The sequence below is a fragment of the Nannobrachium achirus genome, assembly GCF_963921795.1.
Source record: "Nannobrachium achirus genome assembly, chromosome: 12".
Lineage (NCBI taxonomy): Eukaryota > Metazoa > Chordata > Actinopteri > Myctophiformes > Myctophidae > Nannobrachium > Nannobrachium achirus.
Window position 1 is genome coordinate 61,980,470 of NC_137832.1, and position 22,301 is coordinate 62,002,770.

Genomic DNA, 22,301 nt, shown 5'->3' on the forward strand with positions numbered 1-22,301 from the left:
GTTTTCGTCTCCCGCTGCGCGTTGTTTTGCTGTAAAGCCGCGGTCCCCGCGATGCTCTCCTGACCTCAGCCGCGGCACTTCAAACAAAGAATGGCCTTGAGAACGCTTGTTGAGTGGCCGTTTGGACCCTTTTCAGATGCACATTGCACACGCTGTACAAAGTGAAATTGACAGTCGGGATTGTGCAGCGCACGCTTTGTAGCCTCCTAGTCGTCTTCGCTCAGTTGAGCGTCGTTCAGTTGCTTTGCTGTAATTCATTTAGAGCAGTGGTTCTCAACCTTTTCAGGCCGCGACCCCCAAAATAATCATATTTTAACTCTTGAAGAGCTGAGGCATTACATTTTATATAACACGGTTCTATTGTGAAAATCGCAGATCTACATGCTCACAACGCCTCGCAACGCGAGACGTTGTGAGCATGTAGATCGGCTATTTTCACAATTTCTGCCCCTAATATTTGACAAATAGTATAAAAAAAGTCCTTAAATTGTCACTTGAAATGTGTCAGATACCCTCTATCTATACACTCAAACTTTCTGTTGGTTTGTTTATACTGTTGAGTGAGAAAACAATGTTGCACGTTAAATTAATCATCTCCCGACCCACAGGTTGAGAACCACTGATCTATGAAACGCGTCCTCTCGGTCGGTCAGATACTTAGTGTGACGTAGTTGTAGTTTTAGTTTTAGTGATCCCGTGTGCAGACCGCTGGGGTAAAGGGGGGTCATCGCTGGACGGGAGGATTGCAACTAAGGTTAAGTCAAGTTGAAGTCTCCAAAGCCAGCCAGAGGGAGGGGCCACTCTGGAGAACCACAGGGTTTACCTCAGGGTGACAAGCGGGACAACGTCCGCGCTCATTGTCCCTTTTGTGTTTACGATCGAACCAAGACGGCACTCCGAGAGAAGAAAGACTAGAGTGCGGTGTACGAACGAGCATCGATCCCACCACACGTTCCCTGATGTGGAGACGTGGTAGTCTATTCACCATATTCCTGGCCCTCTCTATGGAGGCTACCATTTTCTTTTACAGAGGGCTGCTTCAAAAACATCTTTTCACTTCCTCCCAAGTCTAAGAACAAGAGATCCCAAGTAAGGAAGTGACAGGGAATTGTCTGTTGCCAGATATTGCCAAAGAAACAAGCGGCCAGGTCTATGAAAAATAAGCCCAATAGAATTAACTATGATCAGTTTTACTACTTTACATTTACATTTGAAAATAGCAGATCAGCAAGCTCACAATGTATCACATTGCAACACATTGTGAGCTTGTATATTTGCTATTTAAAAAAATTTAAAAAAAAAAAACTAAAATAATTTGAATATTTTTGAAACATTTTAACAACACAAATCTGTGTGGAGGTCCCTGGCACCACATATTTTCAGATGGGAGTCTGCGACTGTGGACAAATATGCTAATCTGGGGTCCTTGATATGAAAAGATTTGGGAACCACTGGTTTAAAAAATTATAGAAAGTAAGCCCAATAAACAACTACACAAATTGCTTATTATAAGCAGACATGGCAACACCGGTTCATTCAGAGCCCAGAGCGCCTCTACTGACACTTTAATGCAAGGACACAGGAAACCAAATGATGTTTTTTATTTTCTTACAGGATATGAACAGGAAGCTGGGGGCGGGGTCAGGAATATGGTGAATAACCCTTCTCCTGTTGGTTGTCGTGATGTGACGTGAGGTGAATTGTTGCCCCGACCGTCCGGGTTGTTTTAGTCAGTCTTTTGAATAAAATGTAATTTAGTTTTAGTCATATTTTAGTCACCTGAAAAGTATTAGTTTTAGTCTAATTTTAGTCGACTAAATATAAAATTTTAGGCGACTAAATCTACAGTTGATTTAGTCAACTGAAATGTATTTTGGCAGGCCTTGATGGCATCGTAATGACTTGGTTTTGTGCTCGCAACACCTGAGAGCAACCAAACATAAACTCTCTCATGACTCTCTTTTCCACTAGTCCCTCCCTAGTTTTAGTCTAGTTTTTATTTTGACGAAATTTTCAATATATTTAGTCTTAGTTTTAGTCATCACAGCTTAGTTCTTATTTAGTTTTTATTTAGTTTTCGTCAGTGAAAAAAATGCAGTCGACAAACATTTTTCATCATAGTTTTAGTCGACGAAATCAACACTGTTCTCAACTATTCTGTTGTATCAAAACCTTTCCTTCAAAGGCTTTGCGTTTAGTTCAGAACACTGACGTCATGCACGCATCAGTAGATTGACTCTCTCATTCACCAATCACAGTCAATGCCGCAGGCTTTTTAAGCTGGCAAACAACTCTAGGCCAACCTCTGCTAATTGTTCCTTCCACCAGTGATGGGCCAGTAGAATTATGTTTTTTTTATGTTTCCGTATTTTTCTTAACCTCCTCCATATTTTGTTTCTTTTGTAAATGAACGCCCGCTTCATCATAAAAGAGTGTGGCAGTAGTGAAAATAGCCGATCTACAAGCTCAAAAGTGAGCTTGTCTATTTTCATTTTCTTTTTAATTGTTTTTACAATAATAATAAATGGACTTGCAACAGGTTTCTACCCGACCGCAAGTGTTTTGCTTTTTTTCCTTGGCTGACTGGTCTTAGACAGTGGTTTAATATGGCTGGTTGAGGGCAGGTCACAGAATCGGATGGGTCACCAAACACAGTGTAACACCTACACCACATGACCTCATAAAAGCACTGGTCTCAGCTGCTAGCTGCTAGCTATGGTGTTGGACTGAAGTTCCAGTGTCATGCCATATTAGTCCAGTGGACAAATGGACCAGGCCCACACATCATAGGACTCTTTTGGGCTTGTTTTCATAGACCTGGTTGCCTATTTCTCTAGCAGAATCTGGCAACACTGCCAACAGCTCAGGAAGCTGCTCCTCTGCTCCTACATAAATAGATACATAAATAATAATAAAGAACTATCTGCACTGTATAGCCAGGAGAGGCTCAATGAACTACAGTAGCAATACCTCATTGACTGTGAAGTGATGTGGCTACAAACACATGGATTTTAAAGACATTATAAAGGACTCATTTGCACTCAGAAAGACAAGGAAGAAGGGCTGTATGAGCAAAGATGAAGGCATCAAAGGTAAGAAATAGCATGTTCTACATGTGGTGTAACTTAAGTGTAAGATCATCTTTGTTGTGACCTTGGTGTGTATGTCAAATTGTTGTTGTGTGTGTGTGTGTGTGTGTGTGTGTGTGTGTGTGTGTGTGTGTGTGTGTGTGTGTGTGTGTGTGTGTGTGTGTGTGTGTGTGTGTGTGTGTGTGTGTGTGTGTGTGTGTGTGTGTGTGTCTTGCCTACCTAGCCCCCACCATTGATTAAGACTCTGTGTTCATGTAGCAGAGATACTTTTGCACCCACATGCGTTGAGTAAAGCAGATTTATCCTCTCTGAACCTTCTCATAGTCCCATGCATAAGGCATTTCTGTGGACAGTTAACGATGTAATGTGCAGTAGGTGCAACAACGCAGTGCCAGGAATTGTTGGTGCACATAGGACAGTGTTTCTCAACCACTGTGCCTGGGGACCTTTGGTGTGCCCTGGGAAGGGTCAAGTGTGCCCCTTGAAACTGCTTGAAAGCCAGTATTGTATTTATCATTTAAAAAATGACAACGCCGCGAGGCGTTGTGTGCTTGTAGATCGGCTGTTTTCACTAGTGTTGTGCGACAGCCTTGTATGATGAAGCAAGGCTTTACTTTGCGAAGAAACATACAAATTTGAAAGGTTTCTTCCCAACAGTGACGATATTTACACCCACATATTATGTTGGTGTGCCTATGGATTCTTGGGACATGAAAAGTGTGCCCATGCAGAAAAAAGGTTGAGAAACAACCTTGGACTGTCCCAGGTTGTCTTGAACCTGTTATTGTGTTAACCAATTGTCAATGAATGAATTGATTCTGAAATGTAGGCCTATAGTGGGGCACAGGCTGGTTCAGTGGATCTCAAACTTTGACATTTGAAGGTCTAACCTTAACCTTTGACAGTGTACAAATGGAACCAAATGGACCCATTTGTACACTGTCAAAGTTACAGACTTGTAAGGGTCAATTTAGACCCCCCATAAAGGAACTTAGAGAGTCCACCAAATGCACTTTGAGAACCACTTGTCTATCTGAGGAGCACAAGCAATGTAAATGGCATTCTGGTTTTGTTTCATATTTATATAAAATTATGTTTTGTGGTTTCTTTTTTGCTGCGCCATAGAATCTCTTGCACGCTGCAACATTTGTTCTCAAAGTGGGGTTAAAGTAGCGTCCGTCTATCCATCGATCTATCTGTGGTGTAAAGTACATTTACTCAAGTATCTTTATTTTAATGGAATATTTCCAATTTTCAGTACTTTTACTCTGTTACAATCATTTGAACTTTGTAGATTTTGATTATTATTGCAAAACATACCATACATTAACAACCTCGGACCGATATACAATAGCCGATCTACAAGCTCACAATGTGAAAAAAAAAAAAAGATACCAACCAATACTTTTGTACTTTTACTTTTTGAATATAGAACTTAATACTTGTAACCAGGGTAGGAATTTCAGGGAGGCCATGAAGGCCATGGCCGTCGTTGCCCCTCTGTTTGGCCTTGTGCCCCTCCAAAAAGTGGCCTTAATGCCCCATGCAGCAGCTGACTGTACTACTTTCTCCTCTGTCTCTGTCTTGTCAAAATGTAGACACCAGTGTCTTTCTTTTTTTGTTGAGTCCCCATTTATAAACCAATCCAGTATCTTTAATCTGTGCAGGGCTGAGCATCAGATTGTAAATACCTAAAATCTGGACTAAAATCTGGTTTTATTTGATGGCCTTCCTGCCCTGGCAGTTGGCCTTTGTGCCCACAAAAAATGCACAACCCCAAAGGCCTAGTTTCATCGTTTCAAATGATGAAATGATGAAATTCCAGGCCTGCTTGTAACAGTAGTTCTACATTGCTACATCTGTTTTTGTATCATGATGGTCTTAATCCGGTGTGTGATGTTGGACAGCAGTGCACAGAGGCTTGTCTATAATGTATATAATCTATAATGTGTGATGTTCCACACTGCGGTGTACAGACAGAGGGCTGCTTTCTCACCTTCACTTCAGCACATGTTCTCGCTGTGAAAGCGGCTGACCTCGCTCCAACCTCTTCACCGGGTTCAGCTCCCAGTCACACTTAAGCTCCCCTCCCACACACACGCACGCACGCACGCACGCACGCACGCACGCACACACACACACACACACACGCACGTGGATACCGTATATTGTGTGTGTATACAGTATATCTCCTTGGATAATGCGCGTCTTCCATAACAACGCTACCTACAGGCATGTTTTGGAGTGGACAGGTCTTTTGCGGCGGTGTTACCCAGACAGACCGTGTGATGATCCACAGGGGTGTCGCACCAAATTCTGGGCCCTGGGTTCAAGGATTCACTGTGGGGCCCCTGCGCTTTAACTGTTGATAAATAGCAGATATACTAGCTCACAGTGCAGCACCGAGTGCCGCACTGCGAGCTTGTAGATCTGCTTTTTTTATCGTGAAAATCTTTGAATATCTCAAATCCTTCTAAGGTTTTTTGAAAAACCTATGTTTCTATGTCAGCGGTGCTCAAACCTTTTCATGTGAAGGACCCCCAAAATGACATGTATTTGACCATGGACCCCCAATCTCAAAATATTTAGTTCCAGAGGCAAAATTTGATGTTTGCTTAAAAAGCTTAAAAAGCTTGCAGCTCTGTGCCACGCTGTGAGCTTTTATATATGCTAATTCTCAATAGCTAAAGTATAAAATAATTAAGGCCCCTCCACCTTGGGCCCTAGTAACTCAGTCCCACTTTCCCCCCCACTTGTGACGCCCCTGATGATCCATATCCTCCTCCTCCTCCCACCTCCTCAGGTGTCCTGGTGGGGAGGCAGAGGAGGTGGAGGTGAAGCACTCCTCGTTGCCCTCTGCCGCCTCCTCTGCGTGTCACCGAGCGGCGGTCTGGCCCTCTCTCTCCGCTGGGCTTATCGCAGGACAACACACTGCGAGGACACATGCGCGCGCACGCAGACACAAGCATGCGTGCGCAGTTCAGTTCAAGATGGACACTGTTTAGCATAAGTCTACAGCGCTACAGTGCAGAGTGCAGACCTTGCCACAGGGGGTCTGCTGTGTCACGGTGTGCATTTACAAATATGTGCACGCGCGTGCGCACACACACACACACACACACACACACACACACACACACACACACACACACACACACACACACACACACACACACACACACACACACAGGCGCGCACACACACACACACACACACACACTTGCCTTGCCCTCCGTAACCCAACACACTATCCGAGTCCCACCTCTCTTGTCACCTCCCGTCTCCCAGACCAAGGTCAGCTGTCCAGGCCGGCGGCTCTCGATGTAGAGGCTCTGACCCCAACACGGCCACCTCTGGCTCTCCAGAGGGCTTAACACGAGGCAGGGACAGAGAAAAACCCCGGCCCCGCTCTCTGCCATCATTCTCTCTGTTCTCTCTCTCTCTCTCTCTCTCTCTCTCTCTCTCTCTCCCGCCGTTGTCTCATCCCGTCTCAGATAACTCCTCACGTCTGCATGCTGGTGGAGGACCGGGCCGAGAGAGAGAGAGAGAGAGAGAGAGAGAGAGAGAGCTGCAAATTGAATATGTCTGGCAGGCAGATCTGTGAAGACTCATGGGGGATGTTGAAGAGGGAGAAAGCAGACTTTAAGTGTCCGCGTTTGTATCACACTGGCGGGAAAAAAAGGCAATAATGGAATGTTCCGGGGGAAGATAAGAGGGGCCGCGTTATCATAAAGCACCTCCTGTGTGTTGGGGGAATGGAAATCATTTATGGGCTTGTGTTTTTATTTTTTTTGGTTATGTTTTCTATTTTCCTCAGGTTCACTTTTAGTTTATTTTATCCGTACGGCCCTTTAGTTAATGTTGTTTACCAGTTGTATTGTTTTTTGTAAGCTATAGCCCAGCGAAGGAGCAGCCCTGTAGCTTTTCATATGGACAAAGTCACAAAAGACGCTAAACGCCAAACGCCAATGTCAGACTTGTCATGACATCACTGAGAGAGGCCTTCTTCGCCATAAACGCTACCTCGTTGCCTTTGTTTTCCCAGTGGCTCTAGCTAGCACCCCTGTGACCTGATGATCTCCTCAATATAAATGACCACTGACCATATCTGTAGAGGTGGTGGAGTATATCAAACAATTTCCGTCTTGCGGACATATTTAATTTTCTGCCCAAACAAGTATATATTTTACAGAGGCGTTGTGGTGCTGAGAGGCAGATTTACAAACACAAAACAGCCTTTGTTTCGGTGAGTAGCGAAGTAGTTTAGTTTATTGTTCTACTAAAGACGGAGCCCTGGCAGGGCAGTGGACTTGTATGAGCAGAGCCCAGCGCCTGGCCGGGCCTTGGAGAGAACTCGCTAACGGTCACTGGACCAGGGCTACCCTCACCCCAGCCCCTAACAATTCAATTCAATTCAAAGGGCTTTATTGGCATGAGAAAACATACGTTTACATTGCCAAAGCATAAGTGTACACAGTACAAAACAATCAATCAATCAATACAATCAAATACAATCCAAATAAAATATGTACAACTTGAAGGGGTGGAACAGTTTTCATGTATGGAGATTACTGGATGCAGACAGAGCAAGGATGTGTACACCATGATCTGTAGTCTTTAAGGTGGTTGTGGACAGAGCAAGGATGTGTACACCATGATCTGTAGTCTTTAAGGTGGTTGTGGACAGAGCAAGGATGTGTACACCATGATCTGTAGTCTTTAAGGTGGTTGTGGACAGAGCAAGGATGTGTACACCATGATCTGTAGTCTTTAAGGTGGTTGTGGACAGAGCAAGGATGTGTACACCATGATCTGTAGTCTTTAAGGTGGTTGTGGACAGAGCAAGGATGTGTACACCATGATCAGTAGTCTTTAAGGTGGTTGTGGACAGAGCAAGGATGTGTACACCATGATCTGTAGTCTTTAAGGTGGTTGTGGACAGAGCAAGGATGTGTAAACCATGATCAGTAGTCTTTAAGGTGGTTGTGGACAGAGCAAGGATGTGTACACCATGATCTGTAGTCTTTAAGGTGGTTGTGGACAGAGCAAGGATGTGTACACCATGATCTGTAGTCTTTAAGGTGGTTGTGGACAGAGCAAGGATGTGTACACCATGATCTGTAGTCTTTAAGGTGGTTGTGGACAGAGCAAGGATGTGTACACCATGATCAGTAGTCTTTAAGGTGGTTGTGGACAGAGCAAGGATGTGTACACCATGATCTGTAGTCTTTAAGGTGGTTGTGGACAGAGCAAGGATGTGTAAACCATGATCAGTAGTCTTTAAGGTGGTTGTGGACAGAGCAAGGATGTGTACACCATGATCTGTAGTCTTTAAGGTGGTTGTGGACAGAGCAAGGATGTGTACACCATGATCTGTAGTCTTTAAGGTGGTTGTGGACAGAGCAAGGATGTGTAAACCATGATCTGTAGTCTTTAAGATACTGTATGGAGATTACTGGATGCAGACAGAGCAAGGATGTGTACACCATGATCTGTAGTCTTTAAGATACTGTATGGAGATTACTGGATGCAGACAGAGCAAGGATGTGTACACCATGATCTGTAGTCTTTAAGATACTGTATGGAGATTACTGGATGCAGACAGAGCAAGGATGTGTAAACCATGATCTGTAGTCTTTAAGATACTGTATGGAGATTACTGGATGCAGACAGAGCAAGGATGTGTAAACCATGATCAGTAGTCTTTAAGGTGGTTGTGGACAGAGCAAGGATGTGTACACCATGATCTGTAGTCTTTAAGGTGGTTGTGGACAGAGCAAGGATGTGTACACCATGATCTGTAGTCTTTAAGGTGGTTGTGGACAGAGCAAGGATGTGTAAACCATGATCTGTAGTCTTTAAGATACTGTATGGAGATTACTGGATGCAGACAGAGCAAGGATGTGTAAACCATGATCTGTAGTCTTTAAGATACTGTATGGAGATTACTGGATGCAGACAGAGCAAGGATGTGTACACCATGATCTGTAGTCTTTAAGATACTGTATGGAGATTACTGGATGCAGACAGAGCAAGGATGTATACACCATGATCTGTAGTCTTTAAGATACTGTATGGAGATTACTGGATGCAGACAGAGCAAGGATGTGTAAACCATGATCTGTAGTCTTTAAGATACTGTATGGAGATTACTGGATGCAGACAGAGCAAGGATGTGTAAACCATGATCAGTAGTCTTTAAGGTGGTTGTGGACAGAGCAAGGATGTGTACACCATGATCTGTAGTCTTTAAGGTGGTTGTGGACAGAGCAAGGATGTGTACACCATGATCTGTAGTCTTTAAGGTGGTTGTGGACAGAGCAAGGATGTGTAAACCATGATCTGTAGTCTTTAAGATACTGTATGGAGATTACTGGATGCAGACAGAGCAAGGATGTGTACACCATGATCTGTAGTCTTTAAGATACTGTATGGAGATTACTGGATGCAGACAGAGCAAGGATGTGTACACCATGATCTGTAGTCTTTAAGATACTGTATGGAGATTACTGGATGCAGACAGAGCAAGGATGTGTAAACCATGATCTGTAGTCTTTAAGATACTGTATGGAGATTACTGGATGCAGACAGAGCAAGGATGTGTAAACCATGATCTGTAGTCTTTAAGATGGTTGTGTTCCATTTGATATCCTTGCTCCTATCACAGCAGCTCACACATCTTGCTGCTGTGTTTGCACATTGTCGTACTTCACCCAGTAGATATGGGTGTTTTTCATCATTGGTCATGTTTTCAAACTCTCTTTGTGTGGTTATGAGCTGTGGGAAGTGTGTGTCTCTGATGTCTTGGTACAGTGGGCAGGCGGTTAGGAAGTATAGTTCAGTTTCCACTTCATTTTGGTGCAAAGTCTGTTTTCTCTAGGGAGCCAGGTATGCCTATGGCGGCCTTTCTCGATCGCAAGACTGTGCTCACTGAGTCTGTACCTAGTCAAGATTTTTCGTTATTTGGGGTCTGTCAACTTGCTCAGGTATTCTGCCACAGTGTATTCTCTGTTTAGGGCCAAATAGTATTCTAGTTTGCTCTGCTTTTGGGTTGCTTCTCTCCAATGTGTCGGGTAGCTTTCTTTCTGCTGTTTTATAATTTGGTTTAGTCCAATGAATTGTCTGTGTGGTGGCTCTGCTTGTGTTTGTGCACAGAGTTCCCCGACCCGTTGGCTGAGGGGGCATCTCTTTAGAGTTTTCCCTTCCCCACACCATCCACCTCCTCATCACCATTTCTCCCGCAAGGACGGGGCTACGGGCCGGGGGTGGCTGGCCGGCCTCCGGCAGTCGAGAGGTTAAACAAAGCGCCCGCGACTGTCAGGCTGAGTGAAACCAACTGGCGCGCGGCTATCAGGAGATAATCAAGGCTAATAGGGACATAATGGCTAACAGTGGGGCCCGCGTTGGCTCGCCCGGGCAGATGCATCACGGGGGGACTACAGGAACGCAGACAGCATGACCTCGCGGTCCCACACCGCAGCGTTCGCCGCTTCAGAGTCATTGGGCGGAAAGGAGCCACAGACACCAGGAATGCACCCCTCCCTTCTCCCCGGGGAATTACTCACACGCAGGAGGCACAGGCCCCTTGATTGTTGCTGCAAGCCTCAACCTCCTCTTCTTTTTGTTCATCCTTTCTTTTTCTTCTTCTTTCATTTCGTCGGAGGTTTTGAAGTTTTTAAACTCCGCGGAGACGAGATCAATTAATGGGCCCCTGTGAAGTCCACTGTTATTGATAGATGAAGTGCACCGCAGACCGGACCCGGGGAACAGTGGGAGCATTATTTGGCCTTAGCTTGTCTAATGGGTGATCAGCGCCGATCCGCAGTGAGTTATGGTCCACCCTGTAGCATCTGCTTTCGCTTTTGTCTTAAACCAACAAACAGAATGTTTGTGCAAGTGATGGTCGGATGAGGGACCCGCGGGGGACCCCGGAGGACGTATTGTTCCTCGCCGGCGGCTGATTTACGGCCCTGTGAAATGGCGGCGGCGGCGGCGCGACCGACCCGCCGTACCGCGGTGTCTTCAACCCGGGCAGAGAAAGTCCCATCCGCGGTCTTCCCCCCTTGAACTCGGCAAAAAGAAAACAAAACACAACACATCAAACAGACACACAAGCTTTCTTTATAGGGGGGGGGGGGAGACTGTCAGTTCACTGTTACACAAGTACCAAATCAAGATGAAACCGCTGTAAGATGTCCACAGACGCGCATTCTCCCCGCAAACGTATTACAATGTGGAACACGAGAGAAACGACAGAAAAAGAAGAAAAGAAAAAAAAACTCACCCGCCCGCTCAACCCTGACACTTTGACCCGATCCAGGAAGGAGTTAACGCGCTCTAAAGTGGTGCAATTGTGCAGAAAAGCGGTCGCGGGGAGGGATCGTGTGTTAACGAATGTACACACACACACACACACACACACACACACACACACACACACACACACACACACACACACACACACACACACACACACACACACACACACACACATGCTCCTCAGTGGCCTCTCGGCGCTCTGCGAAGCGTCCAGGCGACACTTCCCCTGTGACAGCCATTGGCCCGCGCTGTCCACCGGAGAGGGGCCCCCCTCTGTCCGCATAGTCGTTGCCCTGCACTGTAAACAAAGGCCGCTTTTGTGGAGACGCAAGGCGTCAGAACCCTCATCAGCTTCAGAGGAGGAGGGTGGAGGAGGGTGGAGGAGAGGTGCAATGGGTGGGTGGAGAGAGGGAGAGAGAGAGAGAGAGAGAGAGAGAGAGAGAGAGAGAGAGAGAGAGAGAGAGAGGGGGAGAGAGAGAGAATGGGAGGAAGGAGGGAGAGAGAAAGACAGAAGTGCAAGTTGAAGAACATGACAGAAATGGAGAGATGGTGATAAAGAGAATGTTCGAGCGAGAGAAAGAAGGGTGAGCGGGAGAGAGTGTGTGTGTGTGTGGGGGGGGGGGGGGGCAGGCATGTGCACACATAGACGTCAAAGGGGGCTTGAGCCCCTGCCCTTTTATCTGTATGTAAAAAGTGACCTCTCCAGACCATGAATGCAGTTTGTGCTATGGTGAAAGAAATGCAAATGCCCCTCTTTCCATGCCATACCTGAAGGCAGCATTCAAGAGAATTGTCTTGTCAAAACTCTCCTGAACTTGAATGCAGCATCTTATGTTGACAAAATTGCCCTCTCTGTGTAGAAATCCATGCTATAGAAGCCTATATAGAATAGAAGCCTTTCATTACTTATGCCACATCTCCAGTATTGACTTGATTATGCTTAGTTTAGTGTGGTATTAAGTACTAAAAATAGCCAACCTCCAAGAGGTCTGCTATTTTCGATATTTTCACCAAAAGGCCCTTTTAGAAATGTCAGCCCCTGCCTCTCTAACATGCTCTGCACGTCCCTGTGTGGGGGGGTGGGGGGGCTAGTGCAGGGGAGCTGACACAGAGGCCTGCGTAATTGCAGCACAATGGCGAGAGTGTGTTTGATCTCTGAGGTGTCCAGGGCCTGTTTAGTGTGTGTGTGTGTGTGTGTGTGTGTGTGTGTGTGTGTGTGGGGGGGGGGGGGTTGGATTTTTTGCCAGGCTGGTGCTCTCCAAAAAGTTTATCAGGAGTTCAGCGAGTGAGAACAGGTGGGGTGGGGTGGGGGGGAGGGGGCTGAGAGAGAGATGGTAAGAAAAAGTGTGAAGTGGAGTTAAGTTGTCCAATGTTGTAGGGATCTACACTCCTTTAAGGCCTTCGGTAAGGCGTTCCACATTTAGGTGGTAGTATAGCATAAGAACGAGTTTGATCCTTTGTTTGAGCTGACTCTGGGTTGAACGTGATTTGTGGAGCTGCCTCTGGTGTTGTAATTGTGGACATCCATAACGTTTTAAAAGTATTTTGTCAGGTACATGGGTATCTTAGTGGTGTAGTGTATCTTGTACACCAGCCCCAAAAACCCTTATGTGTCTCTCAACGAATACTGCCATACTTGTACTTCCGTCTACTTTCTTCCACCAATGGTAAAGAAGAGGCAGGGGCGTCAATTGGGTATGGCAGGGGTATGCAGCTGCCATACCCTGGGTCCAGGGGGGAAAATAAAAGTTACTTTTAAATATAAATGTATGAATGTCTCTTTGTATCTGTGCTGGTTATTACGTTGTTAAAATACAGTAAAATAACTATGCAATTTTTTACAAAATGGTCACTTCAACAAGGTATTATAATTATATTCTCCAAATTTTTATTCATCTTGACAGAATGGTATATTCCCAGGTTCCGCAGGTCAGCTATCTAGGTCGTCCTCAGACGAGCCCTCCATCGTTGTTTCCAGTCATCTCGGTTCTCCATACATCTGGCCAGCTCATTGGTGTTCTGTGTCCCTACGTCTTCCTTGAGTATGTCCACGTATGTTTTTGTGGGACGTCCTCGCGGCCGGTGCCCGTGTGTTGGCTCCCACAGTACCAATTTGCTGGCTGGAAGCTCCTGGTGTCTTTGGCAGTGTCCTGCTAGTCTCATTCTTCTGGTGGCAATTTTCTCGCTTACCTTTGGTATTCCCTCATACAGGCTCTCGTTTGTAACATGTGCACTCCTGTTGATGTTGAGTACTGCACGCAACATTCTAGTGTAGCACCCGTCTAGAGACTTCTGCAGGGTTGGCTTCAGGGTCCAGCATTCACTGCCATAGAGGAGAACAGACTCCACCGTTGCAAAGAAGAAGCTAAGTTTGATTTGGCGGGGGAGGTTAGAGTTCCATACACTGTTCATGCCGTTCAGGGCCCTCCAAGCGAGTGCCTTCCTTACTTTAAGGTCTTTCTCAGTTGAGTCGACCCATGCGCCCAGGTACTTGAAGTCCTTGACTTCCTTCAACACAGCTCCTTCTGTTGTTGTCAGAGGTGAGTGATCAGGTAGGTTATAGGTGATAACCTCAGTTTTCTTAGCGTTTAGCCTGAGACCAACTTTGGCACACTCTATCTCCACCCTGTTCAGGAGTTCTTGTGCTTGTTCCATGCTGTCGGAGAGCAGGCTGATGTCGTCCGCATAGTCCAGGTCTGTCAGAACTACTGCGGGATGCCGTCTTGACCTCCTTGGTGTTAGCGTGAAGCCAAGCTCTTGTTCCCGTCCCCCTATGGCTTTCCTGAGCGCATAATCTAGAACTATGATGAAGAGGTAGGGGGCTAGGGTGTCTCCTTGCATTACCCCAGCTCGGATGTCAAACACCTCACTGCTGCCATCTGGGGTCACCACTTTGGCCCTTGTTTTTGCGTACATGGTCTCGATAGCCCGGAGAATGTTGGGAGGGACATTGTAGGCCTCAAGGATCTTCACCATCTTGCTTCTGTGGATAGAATCAAAAGCCTTTTTGAAGTCAATGAAGCACAGTACAGCTGCTAGGTTGTTCTTTTTCACCTCCTCTATTAATCTCCTTAATGCCAGGATCTGTGCTACGGTTGTTCTCTCCTCTCGAAAACCATTTTGGTTCTCTCTCAGGTGAGGGTCGATGGCATGCCGTATCCTGTTCAGTATCATTCGGTTGAAGACCTTAGCAGTGATACATGTCAGGCTGATGCCTCTGTAGTTGTCTGGCTTTGAGAGGTCTCCAGCTTTAGGCACCGGGATGATATTAGACAGAGACCATATTTCAGGTTGCTTGTTGTGCTGTAGAGCATTGTTGCAAAAGTCTAGGATGAGGTTGTCTAGGTCGCAGTTCTTCAAGACCTCTGGGGGTATGCCATCCGGCCCAGCACTCTTTCCCTCTCTTAGGGTGGATTTTGCCCTGGCGAGCTCGCTGATTGTGAAGGGTCCATCGTCGATGTTCAGGCCCTGGAGGACTGTCGGTATATTTTCCTCCTCTCCCTCTTCCACTGATGTTCCCAGGAGCCTCTGGAAGTGGTCGAACCATGTTGCCACCCTCTCCTCTGGACTGTGTCCCTCCACCTGGCCCTCCTTGGCCCTCTTCCGCCCTGTCATCTCATTTATTACCTTCCAGGCCTCCCCGTATTGCCTTTCACCTTGCGCTGCCTGCACTCTTCGCACACTTTCCATCACTTCTTCCCCTTTGATGGCGTCGTAGGTGCTGAAGAGAGACTGTTTGGCCTCGTTCAGTGTCTCGCGACCCTCCTCTGTTGGTTCACGCTCAAAGTTGAGTCGTGCTTCCTCCATCCTGCCTCGTGCTGCTACAACCTTCGGGTGTCTGGACCGTGGTGGTGCTCTTACTCTGTTCAGCACTGGCACACACAGTCTGGTCGCCTCCTCATTCGCTGTGATGAATCTCCCATATTCACGGCTGGGCTCCTCTCCCCTATCCAGCTGCCGAAAGCGCTTCCTGACTTCCTCCGAGTACCTGTTTTGGAGGCCCGGATTGGTCGTGAATGCCTTCCAGTCATGCCGAATCTTGGGGCTTGGCTTGGGGACCCTGAGGCTCAGTCGTACCCTCATGGAGACCACACGGTGGTCAGAGCCTACAGAGCTGAACGTGCTGTATGGCTCAGCGTTCAGGATGGAATTCCTCCACTTTTGCCTCACTAGGATGTAGTCCAACTGGTATAGCCTAGGTAGCTCCCCAGGCCTTGAGGCTCGGTCTCTGAAAGTCCATCTCTTCCCTGTTCTCTTTCGGAACATGGTGTTCGCTGCCAGGAGCTGGTGTTCCATGAGAAGGGCTTTGAGGTATGTGCCGTTGCGGTTGGTAGACTCATGGTATGGGAATGGTGCATCCTCCTGTCCAATCCTGGCGTTGAAGTCGCCAAGGATTGCCAGGAAGTTGTGCGCTGGGACACCACGGACTGCTTCTGTGAGGTCCTCATAGAACTCCTCAACCTTCTCAGGTAGTGCCGTGTTAGTGGGCGAGTACACCACTATGACTGTTGTTACTGGGTTACCTGCAAACTCAGCTATGAGGATCCTTTCAGTGTGCTTGTGTACCCGTCGGAGAGCTCTGCGTGCCAGAGAACCCAGCATTATTCCCACACCCCCTGTTGCAGCCTGGGCCCCGTTTCGCCCCGCAGATGCAGTGATGAACGTGCGTTTCTCTACTTGGTGGTAAACTATCTTGTCGCCAGTGTGGACTCTTCTGTGTTCCTGGACTCCCAGGATCTCTACCCCCTGTTCTTCAGCACAATGTGCCAATTCCACCAGTCTAGCTTCTTCTCTCACTGTGCATGCGTTGAAGGTCCCCATTACAAATGGTCTCCGACAACGCATGAGTGCATTGGATGGGATGCTGTGGTCAGACAGAACCCTCCCTCGTTCCCGTGGGTTTGAGGCCCTGTCGTCATGATGTCCTCCGGAAGGAGGACCAGCACCACCATCCGCCGCGATGCTCCTGCGGACTCCCGCCGCTGGAAGTATAGGATTTGAGATGACTTTGTTCTTCATGGTTGGCTTTTCAATGCTAGTTAAGGACTGTGGGGTCGCAAATTCTCACAGTCCTGGTTTTTACCTCAGAGTGACCTTCTCCTAGGTGGGTTGCCTACCATGGCTAAGAGCCCCACCCGCCCCGACTGATAGCTCAGATTGCCGGATCTGAATGGTGCACATGCTGATGTTTTAACTCACTGAATGGTTCTAATTCTAAAGTAGTTGTAACTAAATACAGTTCTAAAGTTTCGAAGTGTCTACCTGAGCCTCTCCCTGTTGAGTTCCATCAAGCTGTGTGCTCCATTGTTCCTTTCTGATCCATGAGTGTCTGTGTGTGGCCACTGTCTGCCCTTAAATGCATGTTGAGATGCATAGTAGGGGGAGTGACAAGTGGTGAGCACAGCCAATCAACTGAGCCAGAGGTGATAACAATGTAGTGCCAGCCAAAACCCCCCAACAGAAACCAACCTAAAATCTAAAGTAGTTGTAACTAAATACAGTTCTAAATTTCAAAGTGTCTACCTGAGCCTCTCCCTGTTGAGTTCCATCAAGCTGTGTGCTCCATTGTTCCTTTCTGATCCATGAGTGTCTGTGTGTGGCCACTGTCTGCCCTTAAATGCATGTTGAGATGCATAGTAGGGGGAGTGACAAGTGGTGAGCACAGCCAATCAACTGAGCCAGAGGTGATAACAATGTAGTGCCAGCCAAAACCCCCCAACAGAAACCAACCTAAAATCTAAAGTAGTTGTAACTAAATACAGTTCTAAATTTCAAAGTGTCTACCTGAGCCTCTCCCTGTTGAGTTCCATCAAGCTGTGTGCTCCATTGTTCCTTTCTGATCCATGAGTGTCTGTGTGTGGCCACTGTCTGCCCTTAAATGCATGTTGAGATGCATAGTAGGGGGAGTGACAAGTGGTGAGCACAGCCAATCAACTGAGCCAGAGGTGATAACAATGTAGTGCCAGCCAAAACCCCCCAACAGAAACCAACCTAAAATCTAAAGTAGTTGTAACTAAATACAGTTCTAAATTTCAAAGTGTCTACCTGAGCCTCTCCCTGTTGAGTTCCATCAAGCTGTGTGCTCCATTGTTCCTTTCTGATCCATGAGTGTCTGTGTGTGGCCACTGTCTGCCCTTAAATGCATGTTGAGATGCATAGTAGGGGGAGTGACAAGTGGTGAGCACAGCCAATCAACTGAGCCAGAGGTGATAACAATGTAGTGCCAGCCAAAACCCCCCAACAGAAACCAACCTAAAATCTAAAGTAGTTGTAACTAAATACAGTTCTAAATTTCAAAGTGTCTACCTGAGCCTCTCCCTGTTGAGTTCCATCAAGCTGTGTGCTCCATTGTTCCTTTCTGATCCATGAGTGTCTGTGTGTGGCCACTGTCTGCCCTTAAATGCATGTTGAGATGCATAGTAGGGGGAGTGACAAGTGGTGAGCACAGCCAATCAACTGAGCCAGAGGTGATAACAATGTAGTGCCAGCCAAAACCCCCCAACAGAAACCAACCTAAAATCTAAAGTAGTTGTAACTAAATACAGTTCTAAATTTCAAAGTGTCTACCTGAGCCTCTCCCTGTTGAGTTCCATCAAGCTGTGTGCTCCATTGTTCCTTTCTGATCCATGAGTGTCTGTGTGTGGCCACTGTCTGCCCTTAAATGCATGTTGAGATGCATAGTAGGGGGAGTGACAAGTGGTGAGCACAGCCAATCAACTGAGCCAGAGGTGATAACAATGTAGTGCCAGCCAAAACCCCCCAACAGAAACCAACCTAAAATCTAAAGTAGTTGTAACTAAATACAGTTCTAAATTTCAAAGTGTCTACCTGAGCCTCTCCCTGTTGAGTTCCATCAAGCTGTGTGCTCCATTGTTCCTTTCTGATCCATGAGTGTCTGTGTGTGGCCACTGTCTGCCCTTAAATGCATGTTGAGATGCATAGTAGGGGGAGTGACAAGTGGTGAGCACAGCCAATCAACTGAGCCAGAGGTGATAACAATGTAGTGCCAGCCAAAACCCCCCAACAGAAACCAACCTAAAATCTAAAGTAGTTGTAACTAAATACAGTTCTAAATTTCAAAGTGTTTACCTGAGCCTCTCCCTGTTGAGTTCCATCAAGCTGTGTGCTCCATTGTTCCTTTCTGATCCATGAGTGTCTGTGTGTGGCCACTGTCTGCCCTTAAATGCATGTTGAGATGCATAGTAGGGGGAGTGACAAGTGGTGAGCACAGCCAATCAACTGAGCCAGAGGTGATAACAATGTAGTGCCAGCCAAAACCCCCCAACAGAAACCAACCTAAAATCTAAAGTAGTTGTAACTAAATACAGTTCTAAATTTCAAAGTGTCTACCTGAGCCTCTCCCTGTTGAGTTCCATCAAGCTGTGTGCTCCATTGTTCCTTTCTGATCCATGAGTGTCTGTGTGTGGCCACTGTCTGCCCTTAAATGCATGTTGAGATGCATAGTAGGGGGAGTGACAAGTGGTGAGCACAGCCAATCAACTGAGCCAGAGGTGATAACAATGTAGTGCCAGCCAAAACCCCCCAACAGAAACCAACCTAAAATCTAAAGTAGTTGTAACTAAATACAGTTCTAAATTTCAAAGTGTCTACCTGAGCCTCTCCCTGTTGAGTTCCATCAAGCTGTGTGCTCCATTGTTCCTTTCTGATCCATGAGTGTCTGTGTGTGGCCACTGTCTGCCCTTAAATGCATGTTGAGATGCATAGTAGGGGGAGTGACAAGTGGTGAGCACAGCCAATCAACTGAGCCAGAGGTGATAACAATGTAGTGCCAGCCAAAACCCCCAACAGAAACCAACCTAAAATCTAAAGTAGTTGTAACTAAATACAGTTCTAAATTTCAAAGTGTCTACCTGAGCCTCTCCCTGTTGAGTTCCATCAAGCTGTGTGCTCCATTGTTCCTTTCTGATCCATGAGTGTCTGTGTGTGGCCACTGTCTGCCCTTAAATGCATGTTGAGATGCATAGTAGGGGGAGTGACAAGTGGTGAGCACAGCCAATCAACTGAGCCAGAGGTGATAACAATGTAGTGCCAGCCAAAACCCCCCAACAGAAACCAACCTAAAATCTAAAGTAGTTGTAACTAAATACAGTTCTAAATTTCAAAGTGTCTACCTGAGCCTCTCCCTGTTGAGTTCCATCAAGCTGTGTGCTCCATTGCTCCTTTCTGATCCATGAGTGTCTGTGTGTGGCCACTGTCTGCCCTTAAATGCATGTTGAGATGCATAGTAGGGGGAGTGACAAGTGGTGAGCACAGCCAATCAACTGAGCCAGAGGTGATAACAATGTAGTGCCAGCCAAAACCCCCCAACAGAAACCAACCTAAAATCTAAAGTAGTTGTAACTAAATACAGTTCTAAATTTCAAAGTGTCTACCTGAGCCTCTCCCTGTTGAGTTCCATCAAGCTGTGTGCTCCATTGTTCCTTTCTGATACAACTGCACAGGTGCAATGCATTATTGTTAATTGTGGCACGTTTACTAACATGGCAAGTTTAGCTGCACTTGAACAACCGTTCCAGGCTGCCATATCCAGCCCAAGAAACCGTAGAAACAGGGGGGAAAAAAAGAAAATGTACTTCTCAAAATAAATGAATCATACCTGTTGATAAGGTATATGGCAACATGACTGGTGTCTTGAACGCGCGCCTTGGCGCGTGTTCAAGACACCAGTCACGTTGCCATACCTTAGCTTTTTCTGAAGTGACGCCACTGAGAAGAGGCCTGTGCTGTGCGTGGTGCAGTGCAGCAGCAGCAGCAGCCCTCCTGATAGCGGGGCTAAACTGCTGGAGATCTCAGTGCCCGCACAGAGCAAGCAGCCTCTTTGAACTCTCCCTGTACTCCCCGCGCTGCAGAGATTGAACTGGGTTAATCGCTATTAATATTTAACATGCCGCCAAAGTTCCACCCCAGAAAAACTATATCAAAGCTGTGAGCACCCCCCCCCCCTCACCCCCTCCACAGCACCCCCCCACCCCCCCCCCCCCCCCCCACCCCTCTCTCTCTCTCTCTCTCTCTCTCTCTCTCTCTATCTCGGTGCACTTCTGCAAAGCGAGCAAGCCCAAGCCCAAGCGAGCCGGCTGGCAAAAATCACCCGCTCTAAGGCTGAACCTGCAGACACTGACAGCCCTCTGCTCCTCCTGATGAAGATATTTTATTCTGTATGAAGAAGGAAGGCAGGGAGGGAGGGGTGGAGTGGAGAGGGACGACCAAGAATGACGTATCCGTAAAAAGAAATAAATGATAATAAACAATAACGTTTCTAGTGTAGACTCTGAATGCGCTATAGCCGTCCTTCCTTCGCCGACCTCGCGACCGACAGCGATTCGCGGCGGCGGTGACGGTGTTCTTCGTGCCGCCGAAAGTCGCTCGTCGCCCGTCCAAAAAAATTTACACACCGGCGATGAACTGAGTTAGTCTGCGTGTTGTAGTAGATTAGAGATGATCACGATTGATTATGTGTGATGTTATATGTTATATAGATCATGTGTTCATTGATTATATTAATATCTAGCTCTTATGATACATCATTGATACTGGATAGCTTGTAGTAGACTAGATGTCTCACTAGGACTGAGTAGCTATTGTTTTGGTAAAGCCTATCTTGTTATGGTACAGCTCGTCCCAGAGGCCTTGAAGCCACACAATATAACTTGTAGTGTCTGACCATTCTTCTTGGCAGAACTACTTTACCACTGCCCACCTATAATACATTGTCTTGTCTCCTCATTTTCTCATTGATTATTGATTGATCTGAATTCCACCACAGTGTTGACGTGTTGATCGCGATGTGCGAGGAGACAGCCCGGCGGCTGCGTCGGTCGACGCGAGCTGAACGCTCGAGGTTCGACATGCGTGGTGATCAAACGGCGTGGGGGGCGGGGGCGAGGGCGGCGGGCGGGGTGAGGGGGAGGTTATGAAACGTCCTGGTGGGTTATGAAACAAGCCCTGCTGCTGGCCGCAGGGGCTTCTGTTCCACTGCTGCATGCAGGGGTGTCACAGGGGGGGGGGGGGGGGGAGTGGGACTGAGTTACTAGGGCCCAAGCTGGAGGGGGCCTTAATTATTTTATACTTTAGCTATTGAAAAATAGCAGATATACAAGCTCACAGCGCGGCACCGAGTGCCACGCTGCGAGCTTGTAGATCTGCTATTTCTGAGAACTCGTGAAAATGTGTGCAAAATTGCAAATCTTTGAATATATTTGTATTTTTTAAGCAAACATTTTTAACTCAAAATCTTGCTTCTGGGGGGGGGGGGTCCCTGCGGAACTTCATATTTTGAGATGGGGGGTCCGTGGCCAAATACATATCATTTTGGGGGTCCTGGAAAAGGTTTGAGCACCACTGACATAGAAACATACCGTATAGGTTTTTCCAAAAACGTCATGATTTTTCAAAAATAGCAGATCTACAAGCTCGCAGCGCGGCACTCGGTGCCGCGCTGTGAGCTTGTATATCTGCTGCCGCGCTGTGAGCTTGTATATCTGCTATTTTTCAATAGTGAAAGCACAAAATAATGCGTAATAATGCGTTCCCAGTCTAAATGGCCCCCCCCCATGAATGAAGAACATTCATGGGGGGGGGGGGCCCGCAGTGAAGCCTTGTACCCAGGGCCCAGAATTTGGTGCGACACCCCTGCTTCTTGCTCGGCTCAACTCTCTCTCTCTCTCTCTCTCTCTCTCTCTCTCTCTCTCTCTCTCTCTCTCTCTCTCTCTCTCTCTCTCTCTCTCTCTCTCTGCTGTATGTTCCTGATCTAGATTATTTCATCAGAGTTCAGAGCCCTATTGCCTCTGCCAGTCTGCAGTCTCTCTCACTCTCCCCGCTTCCCTCTCTACATCTCTCTCACGACCCCTCTCTCTCCCGCTCTCTTCCACCCCC